Here is a 23,148-nt window from a genome sequence, read left to right on the forward strand (position 1 = left end):
TTCTTATGAAAAAATCAAGAGATACGATGCTCTTCTCCAGAGGTATCTGACTTTACTTAAGCAAGGTGTCAAAGAAGAAAAACAGCGGGTCAGTGTAACGCTGCAGCGTGACACAGAGGTTCCTGAACATGAGCGGTCCCAAGAAAAACAAGGCCCAGGGCAGGACGAGGCCCCTAAGGATCAGGTTCTTACGGAAGTACTGAAAAGCCTTCCTAAACACAATCGTAAAAATGCCGAGTACATTTTGAAGAAATTATCCGAAAGAAGTGAGAGTTGGACTTCGCGAGGTGAATTTGTATTTAACGGAAATATTATAAAAGGGTCCCACATGATTGATTTGTTGAAAAATCTCATGCTTCCGTTTAAAAAATCTGGAGCATCACAAACCCGAGGATGGTCTGATTTTCTACACTCCATGTCAGAAGTAAACATCCCTATATCTTCAGTCATTAACCCTTATGCTCGTGAAGAATATAGACGTTTCAAAACAGAGGGTACATCGATTGAAAATGGGGGTACACCCACCAGCGTTAAGCAGAGTAGAAAAAGAAGAAGAAGAAGGCAGATAACTCATTCTCCCTACTGGTCGAGATCTGAGCTGGAAGATCCAAAAAATGCTGATGGGAGATCAAAAAAGTCTCTTCGTAAGACGACACTACCACCCCGATGGATTACATTTTCACCATAAACCGTTATAAGAAAATGAAACATGTAGCCTATTTCTTTTTATTCAATAAAATATTTATTGATTATATTTTTCAAGTCTAACTTCGTTCTCTACTTCACACACTAACATATGATATCATTACACAAATATTAAATCATAAGAAGAAAAAAAAAAAACAAACAATGAAAAAAAAAAAATAAGACATTTTAAATTCCATAACAATCCAGAAACATCTCCAAAGAGCATGTTCCGTGAGTATAAAATGTACAACTTTGATTAATGACACATTTCTGATATTTTTTCACAAAGTTAGATACCATTAAATCATTCTTAATCACATCTCCGGTGTATTTCGACAACACTTGCTGCATTGATAATCCGCACGCTCTATGACATAGATAAAAAATGCAATGGTGACCGCACACAGTGGACAGAGTGTTTTGAAGCTGATTATTATGATACAATATTTTTGAGGATCTGTCTTCTAAAAATGTTACGATGCTTGACGGGTAGAACTCGAAATCCGGAGAGAATCCATAAGAGTCAAAAAAGCTGGATTGACCATTCTCATCCAATGTCAGAGCTAGCCAGTGTTCCCCCGGCATGTGTGAAGGATGTGTATTCACGATAAAGTAGGCCGGCCCTGGGAATTTGTCAGCTAGCAGCGGCAGCTGGTCGCACGGCCACACACCGCAAAACAAATCTCCCAGCAGATGACGCATCAGGCTCTCAATTTCATGATTATTCATGCCTGATTAGATTAATAATAATCCACCAGCACACGCCTCTTTGAATCAATCTCTAAAATAGAATCATAACAAGCGTAGATGATCAGCGTGGTGGTATATGGCAACGGGTTTCTGAAGCGCATTTCCAATCTTAAATTCCCACTGGAAACTGGAGATAGAGCATCTGTGTCCTCACCCGGGTTAAGATTAAATGTGAATAGAGAGTATCCTTGATTAAATTCCTGACGTGATATACTCAGTGGAAGATCTTTTAGATGTCGTCCTGTAGCCGTAAACAAGTTGTAATACTCTCTCACTGAATGACCTTGGTTAAAATTTGGCTGGAAGGCTTTAGCAGGAATTTGTCTGCCATCCTTACACAAAGCTAAATATTCCATATCAAAATGATTAAAGTCAAACGGATTGAGATTGCGTGTTCCTGTAAAAGCGTCATGATCCAGTAACGCAATCACCACATACATGGGAAAGATGCCTAAGAAAAGATTCTCTTGGTTGCATACCCTTGAATTTTCAGGGATGGAATATGTTTTTACATTCACACGTGAAAGTGGATACAGAGCATTTGCTTTCATTAAAGCTGAAGCGTGCCCCAGTCGTACAGCTGGAGAGACAGTAACTTTTTTGATAAAAAGAGATGCTCCTAATATCCTGAGTTTGTAAGTGGAGTCTCTTGCGGCCATGAGACAAAAGGCATCGTTGGCTCTTGTAAGTTTAATTTTAAGGTCAACAGAGTTTAAAAGAAGTCTCTCGCAGAAAAATATGTCGGCATGCAGGGGGCCTAGGAGATGTACCTCCCTGGAATTTGCCGTAAAGCCTGCTCTACTGTTAAGACCTTGGTTAGGGCCGTTAGTTGTAACAATAGAGTTCAGAGCACCTGCAGTGTCTTTATAAAAAAGACCAGAGCTAAACTGGGTTTTTAAAGAATCCTCAGAAAAGTTTAACAATGTCTCAATCATGGCTCTATATGGATGTGTAGCGCTGGATTGTGAAATCATTCGATCTCCGAGAGTGACGTCACACTGACTGAAGATGGTGTTTAACGGGTAGTTGATGAGCCCTACAGGTGCATCATCTGGCAGGTTTGTTCCATTCTCGTTAGTAATTTTCACTCTGAGATGCAACAGCGTATCGTTGAGATCCAGATACTTTTCTCCGTCTCCCGGAATGAAAAACTCGATCGGGCCTCCATCAGTGATTGCTGATAAAGGCTGGATCTCGGTGTAAATTTTATCTTCGATCGATAGCTGCGTCATCGGGGCAGAAAATAAGTCCAACTCTGCCAGCGTGCACTCTGATGATTTGTTATGTAAAAGAGCCATTATTTAAATATATCAAAACTTGCGGATGACTTCCTTCCTCTTCGTTTGTCAGCTGCGACTGATCTCCTTTTTCGCGTTTGTCGTTGTTTTTTAACCGTCCTTAAACGATCACCAGGGGGTCTTGTTCTGGGTCTTTTGGATAAAACCATAATTCCTGAACCTTCTTGACCGTCGATGTGTGCAGAACCACTCATTTTACTCACGGCTCTACCGATGACATCCGAAGCGATATTTGATGCAGCCGTTTTAAGATGGGGTTTTGCAATTGCAAATCCTTTTTTAACCAGAGGGGATACGAAGCGGAATAATTTTGAAAATAATGATCCAATTCCGCGTCCGTACATGACCGGAGCCCCATAAAAACCTGGCAGATTACCGCCTGATTGACTTACATAGTAATTTACAAAGCGATTTGGATCACGTCTCAGACTTAGATGTGCCATGTTCTCTCTTGCCTGCTTGATGCAGTGTTGAATGACCAGCGTAATATGAATGATAACCAATCAATCTTAGAGGTTATATACATATCTCTGGAATAGTTTATACAAATAAAATTTATCTCAGGCTACGTTGTGATATCACCGGTCTGAAGTGTAGTCTTATGACGGTCTTTCCATAGACGAAATTTACAGGAACGTTTTGGTCCGATTTAATTTCTATATTGATATTTTCAATATGTCTTCTGGAGACTGGAAGGTAGTGGGCGGGGTTAAACGTCTGAGTAATCATATCACTGAATGTGCCTTGTACTTTGACGGTCCGCAGTAAAGGTGCAAAAGTGTCGCCTACTATTTGAGGGCTGACCACGTCGCTGTAACAGTATAGGTGATAGAAACCAGCCTTTATATCCGCCGGAAAAGGAGCCAGTTTTGGTTCAGAAACATGAATCCATTCCCCTGGTTTCACGCCAATCATATAAGCTAGAGTGCTGAAGAAGCGTATTTCATACGGACTATTTGCTTGAAATGCAAATCTCTTTTGAACTTTGCTGAATTTAATGCGTAAACCCGATTTCAATTTTTTGAAAAACATTTCCATCTCTGTCTCGAGTTGAACAACGCTGTTATAGTAGCCACTTCTGATCCTTTGCGTATTGATCTCCACATCACCAACCTTCCTCCATTCAAAGTAGGCATCATAATCCGGTAAATTATGCCATGTATGAGGGTATGAAATCTCGGCTAATGCAACCATCCATTGGCCTTCTAAATCAATATGTTGAGCTAAATTTACACGGAAACTTGAACTGGTATTATTTTTAAACACTTCCATGCTAGCATTAGATGGAAGAGTAACGTAAAAGCCATCATCCTCTACCTGACGGTTCATGATGCTGTGTCAACTGTGAGGTTTAGTGCAAACCTTTTTTATACGTTTCGAAGTTCATCAAACTTGATCCAACTGTTGAATTTCTCAGGCCAGTTTTTCCAGCTTACAAAAACCTGTTTGACTCCCTTGACCGTACGTCGTTTTAATATTTTTTCCACTTGATACATCTTGTCGTTAAATATTTTTACTTTTTGAAGTTCCTCAGCGTAAAAGGAACCCTCGATAGGTTCTCCATCCAAATCTTTGAGTTTGTATACAGGAGGAGAACGGGGTATCCGGTCATAGACTGTAAACACTTCATCCGTAAAACTCTGTTCGTATTTTTTGTCAAACACTCCACGGACCTTGGATATTCTGACAAGATCCCCTTGTTTAAACGTTGTCACTGAGTCCTTGCAATATCTGTTGGACTTGACATCATACAGATTCTGAAACACTTGAAAGGCATTTTCTGGGGTCACTTCCATAGGGCTCATTTTAATGCTGGAGTGGTAGGAATGGTTGTAGCTTCTAGCTAGGTTTTGCAGTACATCGACGTACCGCCGGGTATTGTTAGCTGTAAAATATCTCCACATCCTTGTTTTTAATGTGCGGTTAAATCTCTCGACCACTGAAGCTTTTGCTTCACTCGCTGTGGCAAAATGTTCAATACCGTGTTTCTCCATTAAAACTTTAAATTTCTTGTTAAAAAATTCTTTACCGGCATCAGTCTGAAGTTTTTTGGGAATCTGGCTTTCTGTAAAAACTGATTCAAATGCCTTTACCACCTCAGCGGCTGTTTTCCTCTTCAAAACTCGTACATACGCCCTTTTTGAAAAGATGTCAATGACTGTTAATAAATAATTATAACCATCATTTTCCATGGCCAGAGCTTGCATGTCACAGAGATCAGCCTGGAACTGCCTCAATGGTCTGGTGACAAAAACTCTGTTTCTCGGGAACTTTATTCTTGCAGGTTTATGTAGAGTATAGGTATCTTCTCCTGATAAAAAATCTTTAACTTTTTCAACCGCAACCTTCTTTCCCGTTTCATCTTGCATAACCCTCCTCAGCCTATCTACACCCCCAAAACTTCCCGGATTTGAAGGGCTATAATATACTTTCTTCATCAGCCGTCTTCCTGCCATCTCTGCCGATTACTTGTTAAATAATGAGAAAAAACACACAGGAGGGTAGATTTATCCTTATTTTTTTTTTTTTTTTTTTTTTTATTTAATATAAACAAAAAACAACCAGAAAACAAAATCAGATAAAATGCAGATGAATTCAAACACTACTAGCTTTTTTAAACAACACTTTTTGGGAAAGGTTACTATGTTCCTACTTTAATTGTATTTAATAGTAAAAAAGAAAAAAGAAGAAAAATCATATAATGCAGATTAACTAAAGTACTGGAATACTAAAAAAAAAAAAAATGATACAACAACAAGTCATCAAACATGTGAGATCAGTTTGTCAGTCCATAGCACTCTGAAACAGAGTTAAGTTGTTTGAGATGTTTCTCATCGACCATGCGATCATAAACGTGCGCTATTGCACTGTGGATGCCTTGTACCGATTTCAGTTCATGTAAAACCGTCTTGGCAATCGTCTTAACTCTGAAGTCATCCGCTTGTATGCTTCGAAGTACCAGAAGATTCTGAATAGCAGGAATGAGTTTGGGGGTTACGAGTCGTCGTACGATGCGTTGAAAGTTGACTTGGTAATAATCCTCCCCCAGTACCTCCAGGCAATGGTGTTGACGCTGGCTTGGGTGGTTCGTTATACATCCATAGCAGGTTTCTCTGAGATAGTTCAAAGAGGTTATGTTGAATAAATGAAGTATCGCTGTTTTCACCGTATTGATGAGGGTGGTTGAGAACCAACCGTCAATTTCGTCCTCCTGGTTACTCTCATCCTCTGCTGAAGGCTGAGGGTCCTCCATCGGTTCCAGGGTTTGTGTAGGGGCTTCGGTAGAGGGTGAGTAGCAGGTGGCTACCTCCTCCTCCACGACCACCTTCATGTCTTCAGGCAGGACATTCGCGTCTACAGACTCAGCCATGAATAGCGGTGATGGTGAGCAGAGGTCTGGAGAAAGCGGTAGATATTTCATGTTGTATCCTGTAGGTGATGCAGGACTGTAGTGGTTTTCTGAGAATGAGGATGTTGAGGTGGATGGTGAGAAGAGGTCAGGGGAAGGCGGATGATATGGTCCAATGTTGAAGCTTTCATCGTGCTCAGGAGAGAAGTGGATCTCTGCTCGGTGGTTGTAGAGATCCCTGTATGGTGTCGGTCCACTCATTCTCATGATACGATTCTCAGTGTCTGTGAGCTTGCAGTTATCCCCCCGTATATATATCATAGGAAGGGGCGTGTCCTCAGAAGAGGGTTCGTTCTAAACGTAAAACAGGAAACGTCAGCGTTTTTTTCACTGACATGACATCGATCCAACTTCGTGACTTTTGGAAAAGGTCGGAAAGACGATGTCCAATTTCACTCATCTTCTCTGCCCAAGCTTCAAACGGCAGAGCCAGCATTGTCTTGAATACGCCGCAGTCCTGATTGAAAGCCTCCAACACAAACAGATCTGAGGGACTCGTCCGGTTGTTCCTGCGTCTGCTTGCCCGAAAAGACCAGCGGCCATTTGCTGTGGTTTTTGACCCCCACACTGCGCTAAAGAGAGGTTCTCTCTCAGCTATTTCAACATCGGATGGTATATGAAACATTCTCGCCCGTTTTACAGGTCGAGGAGACAGTTCATTTTCTTCTTCTTCTTCTTCTTCTTTCTCCCTCTCCTGCCTTGAGACTGTTTCAGGGCTATCATTAAGGTGCGGGATTGCAAGCTTTAACACAGCCCAGTCGCTGTGGGTGAGTGTACACAGAGCCAGTGATCCATTAAATACCTCGTCTTGATCCAATTGATACAGGCAAAGCTCTCCTATTTCATACATGAAAATATAACCCCAGCTGCCAACCAGGCCATATGGCTCCAAAGACCATTCTTCCTGCAGAGTCTTGAACGGGGGTCTTTGTACCCTGCAGATGTAGTATGTTGATTTCTTAGGAGCATTCAATTCACGGGATGAATACTGGTAGACGGTCACTGGGGTTTCGCACAGAACTGACATACCTCTTGGCCGAACCGAGGTCTGATTTTCAACCATGGTTGTTGAAGTTGATTTTGGATCCTCATCATCGGTAGAGTATGTCACGACGGGAATTCCGATAGGTATCTCCGTTGAGGAAGTATATGATGCAGTTGCTTGTTCATCATCATCATCTTGGCACGCGTTGCGTTTCTCCTCCGCTTGACGATAAACTCTCTTAACTCTAGCCATTGTTGAACGGGTGTCCTTTTTTTTCCAACGAATGCTGCATGTAAAGTGCAGAGTTTTATCTCTGTATTTAAAGTAAACACTAAGGCACGCCCTATTGTTTTCATTGGGTTATTCAAGGTTTAACGATGCTTACAAACACACCCCCTCTATTTTTAATTGGTGCTGATGCCAAACAGTTTCCGATAATACCATATTTGTCTTGTTCTATTTATAACAAACACACCCCTGTGTTTTAATTGACTCATTTAAGGTATTGCCCCTAATGACGACAACCAATCAGCATCCACTGTTACGCCCCCCTTGGACACACCACCTGCTTGACCACGTGACCTCCTGCCCACGTGGCAACCACATGGCGCCCATATGCCCCCCACCGGAAATCCCGCCCTCACCGGAAGTCCCACCCACCTGTCAAAAAGTTTGATGAAAGGGTGTACTTAAATTCTCTTGTGTTTCAATGCTTATTATTAAAGTTGGGTACTGAAAAGAGAGAGGATGAGGATGGATAAAAGAAGACAGTCCACAAACTCTCATGGCTGAGCAAAATGCAAGAATCAGATGTCAGCTGCAAAAACAGTCCCATGATTTTCCCATAAAATATCTGTCAATGCCTGGTATTTATCTTAAGTTGTCTTTGGTTAGGAGAGATTTTCTAGTGATTCATTAAGGACAAAAGATTTTGGAAATTTGGCAGAAAAAGAAAAGAAAATAGATTTCAACTAGCATGGCTCCATAAGGGTAACATAACCTTTTACTGATACCAAGTAATTTTCCACATACCTTGCACATATCTCATACCTCACCTTTTAAACAGTTTAATCCTGCATGGAAAAAAAGGCAAGGCAAGCCAAGGCAAGTTTATTTATATACCACATTTCAGTAGCAAGACAATTCAAAGTGAAAAATAAAAAACATAATAGGCAAAGTACATTACATTGACGAAAAGGTAATAAAACAATTAAGAGAATAGAAAGATGGATAAGAAAATGAAAGGAAAGTTGGACTGAAAATTTAACTAATAATGTTTAGATGGCACAGTCAAAGGCCATTCTAAACAAATAGGTTTTTAATATTGATTTGAAGCAACTTAGGGTTTCAGCTCTTTAACAGTTTTCTGGTAGTTTATTCCAGGTTCGTGGAACATAAGAACTATAAGCTGCTTCTGCATCTTTGGTTCTGGTTCTGGGTATGCAGTGTAAGGAATATATGATTATTGATTAATTAATATTCATCAAGAATCATTATTTAAATAATAATTTGAAAAACATTAATTTCTTAACCAAAGGTCATCACTTATGAATAGAAATCAGAGATATCCTCTGGTGTGGTGATTATGGGCTCAAAGCTCTTTAATAATTACAAATTATTAACCAAAACGACATAACTGTCATTTTTTATTCAACTGCTTCACCGAAGGTGGGGGAACTTCGACCTTGTTTTAACAGATAAATCTCTCTTGCACGAAATAAACACAAACGCTTCGCTTAATTATATATATGAAGATTTATTGAAACCAAATAATCCTGATATACCATTATTCTTGTCCAAAAACCTTCACCTAACTAACAAGCACCGTTCTACACAAAGGGAATAACAATGACTACCTAACAATAATAATAAAATAAATATATATATATATATGCATTTAGTGTCTATGAAGATCAAACCAGCAGTTTATGGACAAAATGTGTAATTTGGGTTAAATGGGAAGAAGTCCTCCTGTCGTGTTGATGTCTCGATCGCAGCGATCAGCTGATGAAACGGTGGGGCCACGCCGCTTTAGCCACTATCAGCTGAACGCCTCAAATCTTGACAAAGGGTCATAAACTCTTGAGGCGGGAACCCAGTGGAACATTTCCAGCAATAAAACTGGAAAAAAGAGTTCAAGGCCCAGCTGCCTTGAATGAAAAACTTTTAAAAGTCCAACTTCTAACTCCTGGCTGATTTGGGATCAGCCGGACAAACATTAACCACGATTCCGTAGCAAATCAAAACACAGCTCAGCATAACATAATTCAATCAGTATTGCATGCAACAAGTTAATACCTTAGATTAACTACTGGTGATCCTACATCACCTTAACTGCCTCATCCTGCCCAGACCTCTAAATGCACCTATCCGGTTTACTATGAAAAGAACGAAATTACTTTGAAGTTGATTTCTTTTCTCCACCAGTTGAGGATGGGATCAGGTCTGAAGAAAAAGAGAGAAAGGGGGGGATCACGCGTCCGTGATCGAATTAAAGAAAAACGGTAACTTCTCATCCGTCCAGGAGGGGAAAAGATGAAGAACATTTAGTCGACTGCATACACAAGGAGGAAACTCATCTCCTTGGAAATAGAACCTCTGTAGGTTTTTTACCTGCGCCGGTTGTGGCACGGTCTTCGATCGGCAAATAAATCCTCTGATCTTCTCATATCAGACAGATTTCCAGCTTTCAAGCTCTTCCGGGAATGGCCTTGTGGAGCAAAAGTTCGCCTGCGAGCTCTTGTCTCTCCAGAAATGCGCCTCCTATATGCTGTCCTGCGACAGGCGGAAATGGCCCCGAGACTATGCATCTCAGCCCGTTTATACTTCCAGTGACGTCAGAGCTGCGACGTCTGTTGAGCTGCGTGCGTCAAAATTTGCGACCAAATGGATGGCCCCAACAGCAGAGTAGATTTGAGCCAGAAGACCTGAGAGGTCTGGGTGGTTGATACACTGATAACAAGTCCATCTTCACAATAAAATACGTAACAGCATCGCTAAAAATAAAATAACATCAATTTATTGACAACTAGTAATGAATGTTTGTATTCACAACACCTTTGTGTACTGGGCAGGTTGGGGTGGGTGTGTCAGGGCTAATTACAGGACCAAACCTTTCAGTACTATCTTCCACTGTGTGGCTTATAAATCCATTTATTACAGGACATCACAAAGCACTAGTGTAAACAGAAAATCTATTCTCTCTGTTAATTATCTTTATCTGGTTCACCTGTTTCAAACTAATCTGTCCCCTAGCTACACCTGGTTTACTTTCCATAAATACACTCCTGTTCAGTTCTTCGCGGAAACTTTTTTCATGCTCAAGTCTTGTTTTCAATTCAAGCTCATGTCCTCCTGTTCATGTCAAGCCTGTCTTGCCAGCCTGCCCATGTCAGTTTTGCCTGTGCGTTTATTGTTTTGGTTTCTGCCTCCTAGTGAGTGAGTGAGTTTTCTGTTATTAAATCTTTTGCACTTACCGTCATGCTGCCTCTGGTCTGCATTCTGGGGTCCTATATCTCACAAACCATAACAGAAAGTTTCCGCCAACCATGGACACCGCGGAGAAACAGAAGGCAGACGCTTTGGATCGCTGGGTGGAACGGCAGAAGGAGGAGGCGATGAGGAATCTGCCTACCAACCTAGAGGTTCTACCCTCTCCACTGCTGCTGGAGCAGATGGAGCGTGAGGCGGTTCAGCGCCGTTTTCCGCCTGCTCCCCTGGCTGCGCACTCTGGTCCGGCAGTGAAGTCCTCGCCCTCCTCCCGCCACAAGAGACGTCGGCGCGGAGTGCCTTCCTGTGGTTCGGCTGCCGAGGAGGTGGTTTCTCTGCCAACTGACGTGAGGGCTGCAGCTAGTAGTCCCGCATCTTCGTCTGCCACAGCACTGTCTGCCAGGCTCGCTGCACCTCCGCTCATGCCGTCTGCGCTCGCTCCAGCCCGGTGTTCTGATGCAACACCTGATGAGCTGGAGCAGCGAGGTTCTACGCATGTCAAATAAAGAGCTTCAGAAAGACCAGCCTCATGTATTCCTCTCCTGAGCTGATGGACAGAATCAGGCAGATGGAGAGGGATTATGAGGCTGCAGTAAGGCAGTTTTACTGCCGTCCACCTCCTTCCACGCCTGGACTCCAGGGAGCTGCTGCTGCAGAGCAGCCCGCGCCAGGACTCCAGGGAGCTGCTGCTGCTGCAGAGCAGCCCACGCCAGGTCCACAGCCAGGTCTTCGGCCTGACACACCACAGCCTGACTCCAGGCCAGACAAACCACAGCCTGGGATGACGCCTACATTACGCATGCCAATAACTCGAGTTTGGATTAGCAGAATTGCACAAATGACCCCTCCTTTTCATCCTTAGAGCCAGTAGAATAAAGTTATCTGCACCTCTTTTACATCAATCCTACCAATCAGGAAGGAAGGAATCCTTTTTGTAGAATGCGTTTACTTCCTGCATTTTTCTGATTCAACTGCTTGTAGTTTTAATTGTTTGGTGTTCATAGAAATTGTTTATATCAGCTTTTAGCCAAGTGTCTGATGTTTCAGAGGATACCACACATGTCTATGTTTAAGTAAGGGAAGTTTGAGCAATAAACAAAAACAAAAACAACCTGGAGCTTCCCCCGTTTCCGGGGGGATGGGGCTTAAGAGGTAAAGGAAAACTGTGGGTAAAACATCGAGACAGCAGGAAGAAGAGCTTAGTTGGTGTATAATTTGGTGTAAAATGGTGAAATTGGGAAATTTTGTCAAAAGCAGTTCTAGTTGGAGACAACTGTGGTACTGCAGTTGATGTGGATGTGCTGACTGCCCCTCTGGTCTTTTAGATTTTTTCAGTGAAGTAGTTAGAAAATTCATTGCAGGCCCTGGTAGAGTGGAGTTCAGATGCTACAGTTACAGGAGGGTGTCATAGTTTTCTTCACAGATTAGACCCACATGCAGAATGACAATCAGGAGGCAGGAGAAAAGTTTATTTCACAGGTAATGGAAGTTGAACTGCAACCAGGACTGGAGGCACAGCACTGTACTGGAAAGGAGGACAGGTACGTTCTCTGGAGACAAATGGGGTACTGGAAAATGGAGCAAGATCTTACTGTTTTGTTGAACAGAGGTTGGCGTGGAGGAATGATGCGGAGCCAGGGAGGACTAAGCAGATGCTGCTGCGGAACAGGTGAATTGTCCAGAATGATGGTGAGTACTTCTGCGGAGGCTTTGATGAGTATAGACAGTTGGATATCCATATCAATAAAACTTGAGATGAATTTACCTGGTGAGTCTATGGTGAACAATTGGTGGAGGGTTCGCAGGGTTCGCTTGTCTGGCGGAGTTGGTATTGAGCTGTCAGCTGAAGATTGAACAAAACTAGGTTTTTTCTGAGGTTTGAGTACTTAGGCTGAGGCAGGATCCAAAACTGAGGACTTTGAGCCAGAGCTGATGATCGCAAGAACGTGAAAGGAGCACAAAAAACATAAGAGACTTTGAACTTAAGCTCTGGACTGAGAATGCAAGGCTTGGCCATAGGAGTTACCACAGAGGTTACCACTCAGGCACTGGAGTGCTGACAGCTCCGCCTTCTTATACTCCTCCAGGTTGATGGAAATGCAGCACACCTGTTATCCTCCACTCAAGGGGATCTTGGCGGCATCTAGTGGTGAGTAAGTGTTAGCAGCAGGTAAAAAACAACACATGAAAAACTCCCAGACTCCGATAGAGGGTTTATTAACCTGTTGACCGTGGCAAATAAGGCATGAGCATTATTAATGTTTTTGCTGATGATCTCAGAAAAAAACAAACTGCTGGAGAAGACAGGTGTTAATTGGGAGACATGAAAAGTAGGATGAATGCGGAGGCTGGCAGGAATACGGAGGTGGACTTAAATGGGACTGACTATGCACTTAATCTGATAAGGGCCTATGTATCTGGGTGATAATTTTGAGGACATGGATTTCAAGGGTATGTCCTTGGAGGAAAGCCAAACCATCTGTCCAGGTAAATACTGAGGGGAGGGTGAACGTTTTCTATCTGCATATACCTTGTTTTGATGGACGGTGCGGTGGAGAGCTCTGATGGTTGATTGCCAGACCTGTTTACAACGGCGGATGTGATAATTAACTGAGGTGACTGCAATGTCCTTTTCGTCGGCAGGAAATAAGGGGGGCTTGTAACCTAGAGAGATTTCAAAAGGTGAAAATCCAGTGGAAGTAGAGATGTGGGAATTGTGAGCATATTCGACCCAGGTTAAGTATTTAGGGTACTTAGAGTACTTGAGGCTGAGGTAGGATCCAAAACTGAGGACTTTGAGCCAGAGCTGATGGTCACAAGAACGTGAAACCAGGACTTGAGGATTCTTGAGGAAGGAGCACAAAAAAGGTAAGAGACTTTGAACTTAAACTCTGGACTGAGAATACAAGGCTTGGCCATAGGAGTTACCACAGAGGTTAACAGTCAGGCACTGGAGTGCTGACAGCTCCACCTTCTTATACTCCTCCAGGTTGATGGAAATGCGGCACACCTGTTACCCTCCACACAAGGGGATCTTGGCGGCATCTAGTGGTGTGTAAATGTTAGCAGCAAGTAAAAAACAACACATGAAAAACTCCCAGACTCCGACAGAGGGTTTGTTAGCTTTTCAACCGTGTACAAATAATGCACGAGCATTGTTTATGTTTTTGCATATGATCTCAAAAAAGAAAGATTCCCCTGCATTTTTCAGTTCTAGGTTATATCTGTATAGTCTCTCTTTATAGATAATATAGTGAACCTGGAGTCCAGTCTTTCACCACCTGGTTTCAGCTTTCGACACTCCCTTTTTTCACTTCTGACTGGTGGAGCACTTCTCTCCACAGAGACATTTTCTTCCCAGAAATGACTTTCACTTTAATTGGACCAATTGAATCAATGATGTCCGAGATTTTAAAATGAAAGTTATCTACCAGCTCATCTACAGTGTTACAGGGCAAAATGGAGGTAGAAGAGTAAATCTGTTTAAAGGTTTCAGCAGCACCATCCTTAAAGATGCGTTTTCTTATAATGTCTCTTTGGCTAACTGAGTCATTGGAGATGTTGCTTTCAAAACTGACAGAAAAGTGGTCGATAGGGCAACATGAGTTACAGACACCTTGGAAATGTTTAGACCCTTAGTGATGATCGTGTCCAAAATATGTCCCTGTTTGTGCATTTGTTGTTGAGTCATGTTGAGTCAAACCAAAACTTTGAGTGTCACATAGTTCTATTGCACTTCAGTCTTCAGGATTCTCCATGTGAATGTTGATGTCTCCCACAATAATTAAAAAATCATAATCAACACATATTACAGATAAAAGCTCATTAAAATCACAGAAAATGTTTGTTTTGGACTTAAGAGGCCTGTAAATATTCAATAACATGGTTCAGACCAGTCTCTTTACCTGGAAAGCCATATATTCAAAAGAGTCAAATTTGCCCAGAAATTGCTATGAATCAGAAAAAGGCGGACCCAAGATTCAGCCAGACACAGTACTGAAAGTTTAAAAGGTTTATTCAGCCACAGGAAAACGTCACACAGGTAACACTCCTCACAGCTTCCAGGAATCACTGCTTTTGTCTTGAGTGGAACTTGAAACCCAGAGGGGAAACCTCAGTGGGCAGCAGGCGGTGATCTCCACAGCACAGGTAAGAAGTGACTCCAGGCTGAATAATCCAAGGGCTAGGCTGGCTCAATAATCTAAGGACAGAAACAGGGTCAACGATCGGAACAAGAGGCGTCAGGCAAGGGGCAAGCAGAGGCGTAAACCAGATGCAGGAAACAAGGTCGACAACCAGAATCCAAATAGTCCGACAGGGAGCAGGCAGAGGCATAAATCCAAAAGGCATGACAAGGTCAAGAACAATGATCAAACAGGAAGGAACGCTGGATATCTACTCACACAATGGCTTTCAAAAATCTGGCACCATCTGCTTGTCAGAGTCAGTATATATCAGGGAAGACACAGGTGCTTGGCATTCCACAGATTGCACTGCACTGCAGCAGCCACCAGGTGCATCTAATCTGCTGATTGCAGCCAGGGAGACAGGGTAGAGCAGACGTGCCAGAATCATAACAGAAATACCTTTTTACGCCTTAGTGAATCTTTAAACAAAGTGGCTACCCCTCCACCTTTTCTTTGTTGTCTGCTCTCACAAAGAAAATTGTAGTTTGGAGGCATTGGCTCTATCAGAATGGGTGCTTCATTAAATTCATGTAACCATGTTTCTGTTAAAAACATAACATCAAGATTGTGGACAGTAATTAAGTCGTTGATTAAAAATGATTATCCTGACAGAGATCTAATGTTCAATAAAGCCAATTTATACACCTTAGTGGCTGAAATTAACTCTGTGTCTGGTTGTACCTGACAGTTTATGGCTTTTAAGTTTGATTGTTTATTACTGTCTCTTATCCTTTTAGCTTTGTTCTTTCTGTCATGTATAACCACCGAGATTTTACAACTATCTCCTATTAGGGGTGTTGGGATTATGATTATTGATTAATATTTATCAGGAATTATAATTTGAGAAAATTAATTTCCTAACCAAAAATCCTCATTTATGAATTGAAACCAGAAATGTCCTCTGGTGTTGTAATTGTGGCTCAAAGCCCTTGATAATTACAATTATTAAATTCTCAGTAATAGTTGATAACTATTATTAGATGTCACTGTTTAATCAACCGTTTCTGCTGAAACGTGAGGAATTTCAACCTTATTTTGACTGACAAATCACTCTGGCACAAAATAAACACAAATGCCTTCTGTTTATCTATGTGAATATTTATTAAATCAACAGTCCTGATGCAACTCGCTTTTCCGATTCAATAACTTTCACCTAATCAGACATGCAAAGTTCTACACAATAGGGTAAAATATCTAACTAAACAAAATAAAACAGCATTGCGTGTGTATGAAGTCAAACTAGCAGTTATGGCAAAATACAAAAGGACTATGGTTGAATGAAGCTTGGGGAGGCCACTCCCCAAAGTGTAGCTCAGTGGGACACAGGCAGTCATAAACTTCCCCCAAGCAAAGTTGTAAACCCAGAGGACAAAAAATAATAAACTTTTGGCAGCAAGCTAGTAAAGCACGAAGTTGAAGACAAAGAAAATAGTTGATTTTCACCATAAGGTTATTATAGCAGTTCAGTTCCACAGCGCACCTGAGCTTGCTCTCAGGCGTTAAAACAACACAGCAAAACACACACAGCTGGGAAGCACAGCGGCTTTCAGATATCCAACAGCAGTAAAAGTTTCAATAAACAATGGCATGCACATACAATTCAGAACACATTAGACTATAAATGGCGACTCTAAATCGCACTAAAATCCTACTCTATCGTGCCCACGCTATTTCTAATAAAGAAATAAAAAATAAAAAGATGGATTTTACTTGATGTTGTCTCCTCTGAGTAGAGGGAGAGAGAGAAAGGGGTTGAAGAGTTTCACACGTGTCCGTGGATAACTCAGAGAAGCAGTCCGTTTTCGTCCTTTGTGGCCTCCTTGGCAGAAATGTGAAAAATATGACGGACCGTCACTAGTCGACTGGAACAAAAAAAAACAAGGAGGAAAAATTGTGTCTCCTTGAAACCTCTGTGGTTTTTTGTTTACGTGTTAAACCCACGTCTTCGATTGGTAAAGTTGAAAACTTACAAGCCTTCTTATTCCTGTAAGCTTAAATCACTTAGTTTTCTCGTTGGCCAACAGGGAGAATGAATGAAAGTCCATGTGGCATCTCCTTCTCCAGAATGATGCGCTTCAGATGCCAGTAACCGGGTCTCAGTTCCAAGCTGAAAAGCAATGGTGGGCCGTCTCATGTTATATAGTTGACTGTGGCATCAGAGCTGTGACGCCCCCATCCTATCAGCCGCGGTGGCCGCTGGGATTTGTAGTAGCGGACTGTCCTGCGATACAAAATGGCCGATGATGCCGGAAGGCATACTGGTGTCCAGCAACTTACAAATGTTCCAATATTAAGCAAAACATGGTCCAACAGGGGCCCGAGTTTTTCGTGGACATGTTCATTTCTGAGTTACCACTAGGGCCCACACTGTATCACAGACAAGTGATTTGAAAGTCCTGATTAGGAGATAGATTAGGAGGTGGTGAGGCTCTGCGGCTTCTGGAAGATGTTTTAGTAGCAGGGCCTCGGCATTTGGGGGGTGTTGAATGCAGAAGATATCAGAGCCATTTGGGTCCCGATCTTAAGAGCTCCTTTCATGTTATCAGAATCCAGTAAAGCAAAAACGGGGATCAGTGGGGAGATGGGAGAGTTCTGTGCGGTCTGGGTTGGGGTCTGTGGGGAGGATGGTATAACGAGGGTGTCCACGTCTCCTGTGGAATACAGCGGGGAGACCTTTTGTGATGACCTCTCTCTCTCAGCCAACTGCCCAGTGGTCTCTGCTGGAGCTGGCAGCGTTATCATTGTTGTTGACACTCCATGTTCTTTGCTGAAGGTCGAAGCTGCTAGCGGATTATCTACTAAATAGAAGAGAATAGATGTGAGACGTCTGGGTCCTGGCTTGTTCAAACAGAAACCATCTTGCTTGAAGAGATGTCTTTTTCCCCAGAAAATATTGAAGTTGTCGATGAAGTTCACAGATGTAGTAGCACATGCTTTTTTCAACCATTTATTAATCATCAGAAGTCTCTAAAAAATCTTATCTCCACAGAAAATCGGCGTAAAGGGTCCACTGAGAAACACCTTGATATTGAGACCATCAACTTTATTCAGCAGACGAGTGAAATACTCCTTCAATCCTGATTTTTTCTTAGCCACGTCATCCATGGCTCCACAGTGTATGATAAGGTTTTCTAGAGTCGGGCGCTTTTCTGTGATTGCCAGAATATTCTCTATTGGACACCACATTACTGGTACCAATAATACCTTCTGTGTTTTTCTTGTTGCAGAAGTTTTTGATCCCATTTAAAGCTGTGTTGCCCACTATTAGGGTTCTTGGTCTGGTGGGGCGCTCTTTCTCTGGCAATTTAGGAGAAGACTGTTTAGAATGAAGATTGTTCTCAAATCATTTTATTGTTCTCTGAAGATGGATCATTTTCCTGGTTTTCATTCTGTAGTGTGGCAAATCTGTTTTGGAGAGGAATTTCAATTATTTCCAGCTGGCTCACTCCTATAAGTTGTTGTGACAGCAGCTCGCTGTTGAAGTCTCCTTTTCCCAGGGCAAACGGGGGCATTTCTCTGTAATTCTGGCCATTCTAATTTATTTAATTGCTGAGATCTTCCAGTGAGTCGTCTACCTTGACTTTTTTGGGCATGCCGGTAGACTTATTCTCAGTGTTCTATTTGCCAGTTGAGTCATTGAGCTGGCTGTCACTGAACTGCAAACATATTAAGCCATTGCTATCCAACTAAGCTTTTAGGCTAGATATTAATCATCAAAGTAGCTGTGGTAACTTTGACAGATCTAGAGAGATCCACAATTCAGGAGGGAGAATCTTGATCGGACAGCTAATAGTCGTGCATTCCATAATAGTGTTATGATTTGGGGTTGTTTGCTTTTTGGTTTCGGGTTTTTTCCTTATATGTTTTTCACAGTTCAAGTTTTGAATCATGTTTCTGTTTATTTTCCTGGTCATGCTTTAGTTTTGTCCTCTTATTCATGTTTTGTCAAGTTTGGTTTTCGGATCTGGTTATGCTTTTGCTTCATGTTTTTTCTAGTTTCTGTTAGTTTGTGTTCAAGAGTCTCTATTTTGCTCCAGCCACGTTTTGTCCTGTTAATTCGGATCAACTGCACCTATTAATCTGTCTTCTTGTTTTACCTGTTCACACTCCATAAATACACACCTGTTCTGTCAATTATCACAGAAACATTTCTCAGATCATGTCTTGTTTTTTGATCATACCATGCCTGTCTCGCCTGCCCGTTTGTTGTTTTGTTCCTGCCTCCTGCTGAGAGTGAGTTTTTGTTATTAAACCTTTTTCACTTACCACTTACCTCGTCTGCATTCTGGGGTCCTATATCTCGCAAGCCGTAACAGAATGTTTCTGCCAACCACAAACCCTGTGGACAAGCAGAAGGCAGACGCCTTGGATCGCTGGGTTCAGCGTCAGAAGGAGGAGGCAATGAGGAATCTGCCAACTGACCTGGAGGTTCTGCCCTGTCCACTACTGCTGGAGCAGTTGGAGCGTGAGGGGGTTCAGCGCCGTTCTCTGCCTGCTCTCCTGTCTGCGCACTCTGGTCCGGTAGTGAAGCCCTCGCCCTCCTCCCGCCGCAAGAAACGTCGGCGCGGAGCACCTTCCTGTGGTTTGGCTGGCGAGGAGGTGGTTTCCCTACCAGCCGACGTGAGGGCTGTGGCAATTAAGCCCGCATCTTTGTCTGCTACAGCACAGTCTTCCAGGCTCGCTGCAGCTCCGCCCATGCCATGCCGTCTTCGATCGCTCCAGCCCATAGCACTGTCTTCGCCTGATGAATTGGAGGAGCTAAGGTTCTACGCACGCCAGATAAAGAGCTTCAGGAAGACCAGCCTCATGTATTCCTCTCCTGAGCTGATGGACAGAATCAGGCAGATGGAGAGGGATTATGAGACTGCAGTAAGGCAGTTTTACTGCCGCCGACCTTTGCCCACGCCATGTCTGCAGGACAATGCTGTAGCTCAGTCCACGTCATGTCTCCAGAACGGTGGTGCTGCTGCTGCAGAGCAGCCCACGCCAGGACTCCAGGGAGCTGCTGCTGCTGCAGAGCAGCCCACGTCAGGTCCACAGCCAGGTCTACAGCCTGACTCCAGGCCAGACACACCACAGCCTGACACACCACAGCCTGACACACCACACCCTGACACACCACAGCCTGGGATGACGCCTGACCCTAAATCAGCCTCAAGACCCTCCACACGGCGCAGAGGACGTCGTAAGAAGAACGCCCCGGCTCAAGTCATCGGGGGCCCTGGCAACTCCTCTGCCCACGCCACTCAGGGTCCGGGTGACGCCTCAGCCTCGGCTCACGCCACTGAGGGTCTCGGCAACGCCTCAGCCCCTGCCCATGCCACTGAGGGTTTCGTTGATGCCTCAGCTCCTGTGCACGCCAATGAGGGTCTAGGCGACACCTCAGCCTCTCCTCACGCCACTGAGGGTCTCGGCTGATGCCTCTGCGCACGCCACTGAGGGTCCGGCTGACGCCTCTTCGCACGCCACTGAGGGTCCGGCTGACGCCTATGCGCACGCCATTGAGGGTCCGGCTGACGCCTCTGCGCACGCCACTGAGTGTCTCGGCGACGCCTCAGCTCCTGCTCACGTCACTGAGGGTCCCGCCGACGCCTAGCTCCCGTTCCTAGTCTGCAGGGGTTCAGTGAGGAACTGGTCCTCGTTCTGGCTTTTGAACCCTGCGATGAGGGGTTCGAGGAGGAAGCACCGCCGGACCCTGTTCCTGAAGGGTTCAAGGAACAGTTTGTCCTCGTTCTGGCCTTTGAACCCAGAGACGAGAATTCACCAGGCTCTGCTTCAGCCTCCGAGGGTTCGCCTGGCTCTGCTTCAGCCTCCGAGGGTTCGCCTGGCTGCTTCAGCCTCTGAGTGTTCGCCTGGCTCTGCTTCAGCCTCTGAGGGTTTGCCAGGCTCCACGCCTCCGGAGTTCCATAGAGTTTCTGGGGGGTACTCTACTCTGCTTGGTCGCCCGCCTGAACTCTGTGCCTGCTGGGGACGACCTCCTGGTCACCCGCCGGAACTCTGTGCCTGCTGGGGACGACCTCCTGGTCGCCCGCTGGAACTCTGTGCCTGCTAGGGACGACCTCCTGGTCGCCCGCCGGAACTCTGTGCCTGCTGGGGATGACCTCCTGGTCGCCCGCTGGAACTCTGTGCCTGCTGGGGACGACCTCCTGGTTGCCCGCCGGAACTTTGTTTTTGTTTTTGGGACACACCCTCGGCCTGCACATGGATCCTCCTCCTTCCTGTATATTGACCAATAGGAGAGGAGCTGGAGAGAAGAAGGCAGCCCTCCTCATTTGCATAATGAAGCAGAAATGCATACGGTAAAGGAAAAAGAGAGACGAGGAAATGTAAAAAGAACAAAGGCATGTGTAAGGAAAAGGAAAAACAAAATATATATATTTCTGCTTTTATTTTTAATTTTGTCAGGATCGGTCCTCCATATATGTGACTGGCTATTTTTACTGGGAAATAATCAACAAGTGTCTTTACTGTATATTCCCTGTTTCTGTTTTCCCAGCACTTTAACAATTGTAGAGTGGCAATAAGAAAGGATAACTAAAAAGAAAATTCTCACCACATAAAAAATAGGATTTATCACCAAAAAGCAGAACTGAAATAGCAAACTTTTGATGCCAGTGGTAAAACTGGACTAAGAGCCTTCTCAGTAAGTGTGACATTTCTGTTACACACAATAAGCAATTTGAATAGAAGTTCAAAACTCAATTTTCCCAATAACATGATGATTAATAACCCTACCTGTAGGTCTAGCAAAAACCTGGCAAGCTTTCTGTTGTGTCTGACCACATTATTGACCTAAAGCTCTTTTAAAAGTCTTGTTAAATTACTACCTCATCTTAAATACAAGTTGACATTTCAAGTTAAAGCACTGTGGGTGACGAAGGGCACAGGATTCAGAAAATGAAAACATCATAGCAAACGCAAGCCAACTTGTTTTAGGTTTTCTCCCTTTAAATAAATAAATGAAAAGATTTTTTCGAGCAATTTTCAGTTAAATTGGAGCCAGTATGGATCTCAAATCTGTTTCCTCTTTTCTTTGCCCTAATAGAATACTGGCTAATCCTAACACGTCAGTTTAAAAAACAGAGTAGGCTGGGAGAAGTTGATATTTGATGGTGTGTTGTGGAAATGATTTAATGATATATACTAGACAAAATGTGTTTGCAAAAAAAAAGACAAATGCAAGTAGCATCATGAGTAGGCAGCAAATTATAGTGGCTCTTAAAAGAGTTATAAATACTTTAACAAAATCTTTTCATTTAGATGACAGGGGTGCAAAGGTGATCATAAATTGTAATGCTGTATTAGAGCATTTGTGCTGTGGGTTTGACTTTTATTTGACACATGCTGATCTAGCATAGCAATCATGCCGGATTCTGTGAATAGAGTATAAACATAATCCCTTTGCGTAAAATAAAATTCTAGCCATCTGAGCAATGAGAACAATTGATTTTTTTTCTCTAAAACAAACTTTTTGTTCAATCCCAGCAAACATGTCATTAAATATGAGATCATTCTTGTTCCAAAATCCCTGTGGGTTGTTTGTTCATCCAGAAACGTGACCTTTAATTACAGTGCCTTGCAAAGCTATACAGACTCCCAGATATTTTTTACATTTTGTTGCATACGTCAGTATACTTTATTTGGATTTTGTTAGTAGTTTATAATTGTGAAGTGGAAGAAAAGGGAGACATTTTTTTCAGTATCTAGAACCACCTTTTCCTGGATTATACAGTAGCTGCAAGCCTGTGACTCAAGGTTCTCCAACTCCAGTCTTTGGGAACCACCATCCTGTCATGTTTAGATGCATCCCTGCTTCACCACACCTTAATTAAATGAATGGCTCATTAGGTCTTTGCAGAACTTATTAACATGCTGAGTAGGAAATTCAGTCATTTTCTTCAGGTGTGCTAGAGCAAGGAGTTAGAGATCCTTACAAATTTTTTTCCACATTCTTCTTTGCAAAACTGCTCCAGCTCAGTCAGATTAGACAGAGAGTGTCTCTGGACAGCAGTTTTCTTGCTCAGTCTTGCTCAGACGGATTTTGATCTTGGGGTTAATTTGATAAAATTGGATAAAAGGGATATACTTTGATCTGTTATTTTCCTTTCCTGCTAGAATATGAACCTCCAACCCCTTGTTTTGTAGCCTCTAACAAATATTGTTTCAGGATGTTTCTTTATTTAGCTACATCCATCATCCAATTATCTCTGACCATCTTTGCTCTGTCTTAGCTGGAAAAAATGTATCTCTACAGCATGATATTCTACCACCATGTTTCTCCATGTGTAAAGTGTGTCCAGGGTGATGTTAGTAAAATGCAATGTTAGTTTATGTCCACAAACA

General features: G+C 43.0%; 1 long non-coding RNA gene across 1 annotated transcript in view; it reads right to left on the reverse strand.

Annotated features, from left to right (window-relative positions):
• Nucleotides 1-9,804, reverse strand: part of LOC124884408 — a 31,460-nt gene extending 21,656 nt beyond the window's left edge. Inside the window, exon 1 of the long non-coding RNA XR_007042425.1 lies at nt 9,743-9,804. This is a non-coding gene — a long non-coding RNA (uncharacterized LOC124884408). The remainder of the gene's footprint in view (nt 1-9,742) is intronic.
• Between the last annotated feature and the right edge of the window lie 13,344 nt (nt 9,805-23,148).

Source organism: Girardinichthys multiradiatus, chromosome 18 (assembly GCF_021462225.1).
Source record: "Girardinichthys multiradiatus isolate DD_20200921_A chromosome 18, DD_fGirMul_XY1, whole genome shotgun sequence".
NCBI classification, from domain to species: domain Eukaryota; kingdom Metazoa; phylum Chordata; class Actinopteri; order Cyprinodontiformes; family Goodeidae; genus Girardinichthys; species Girardinichthys multiradiatus.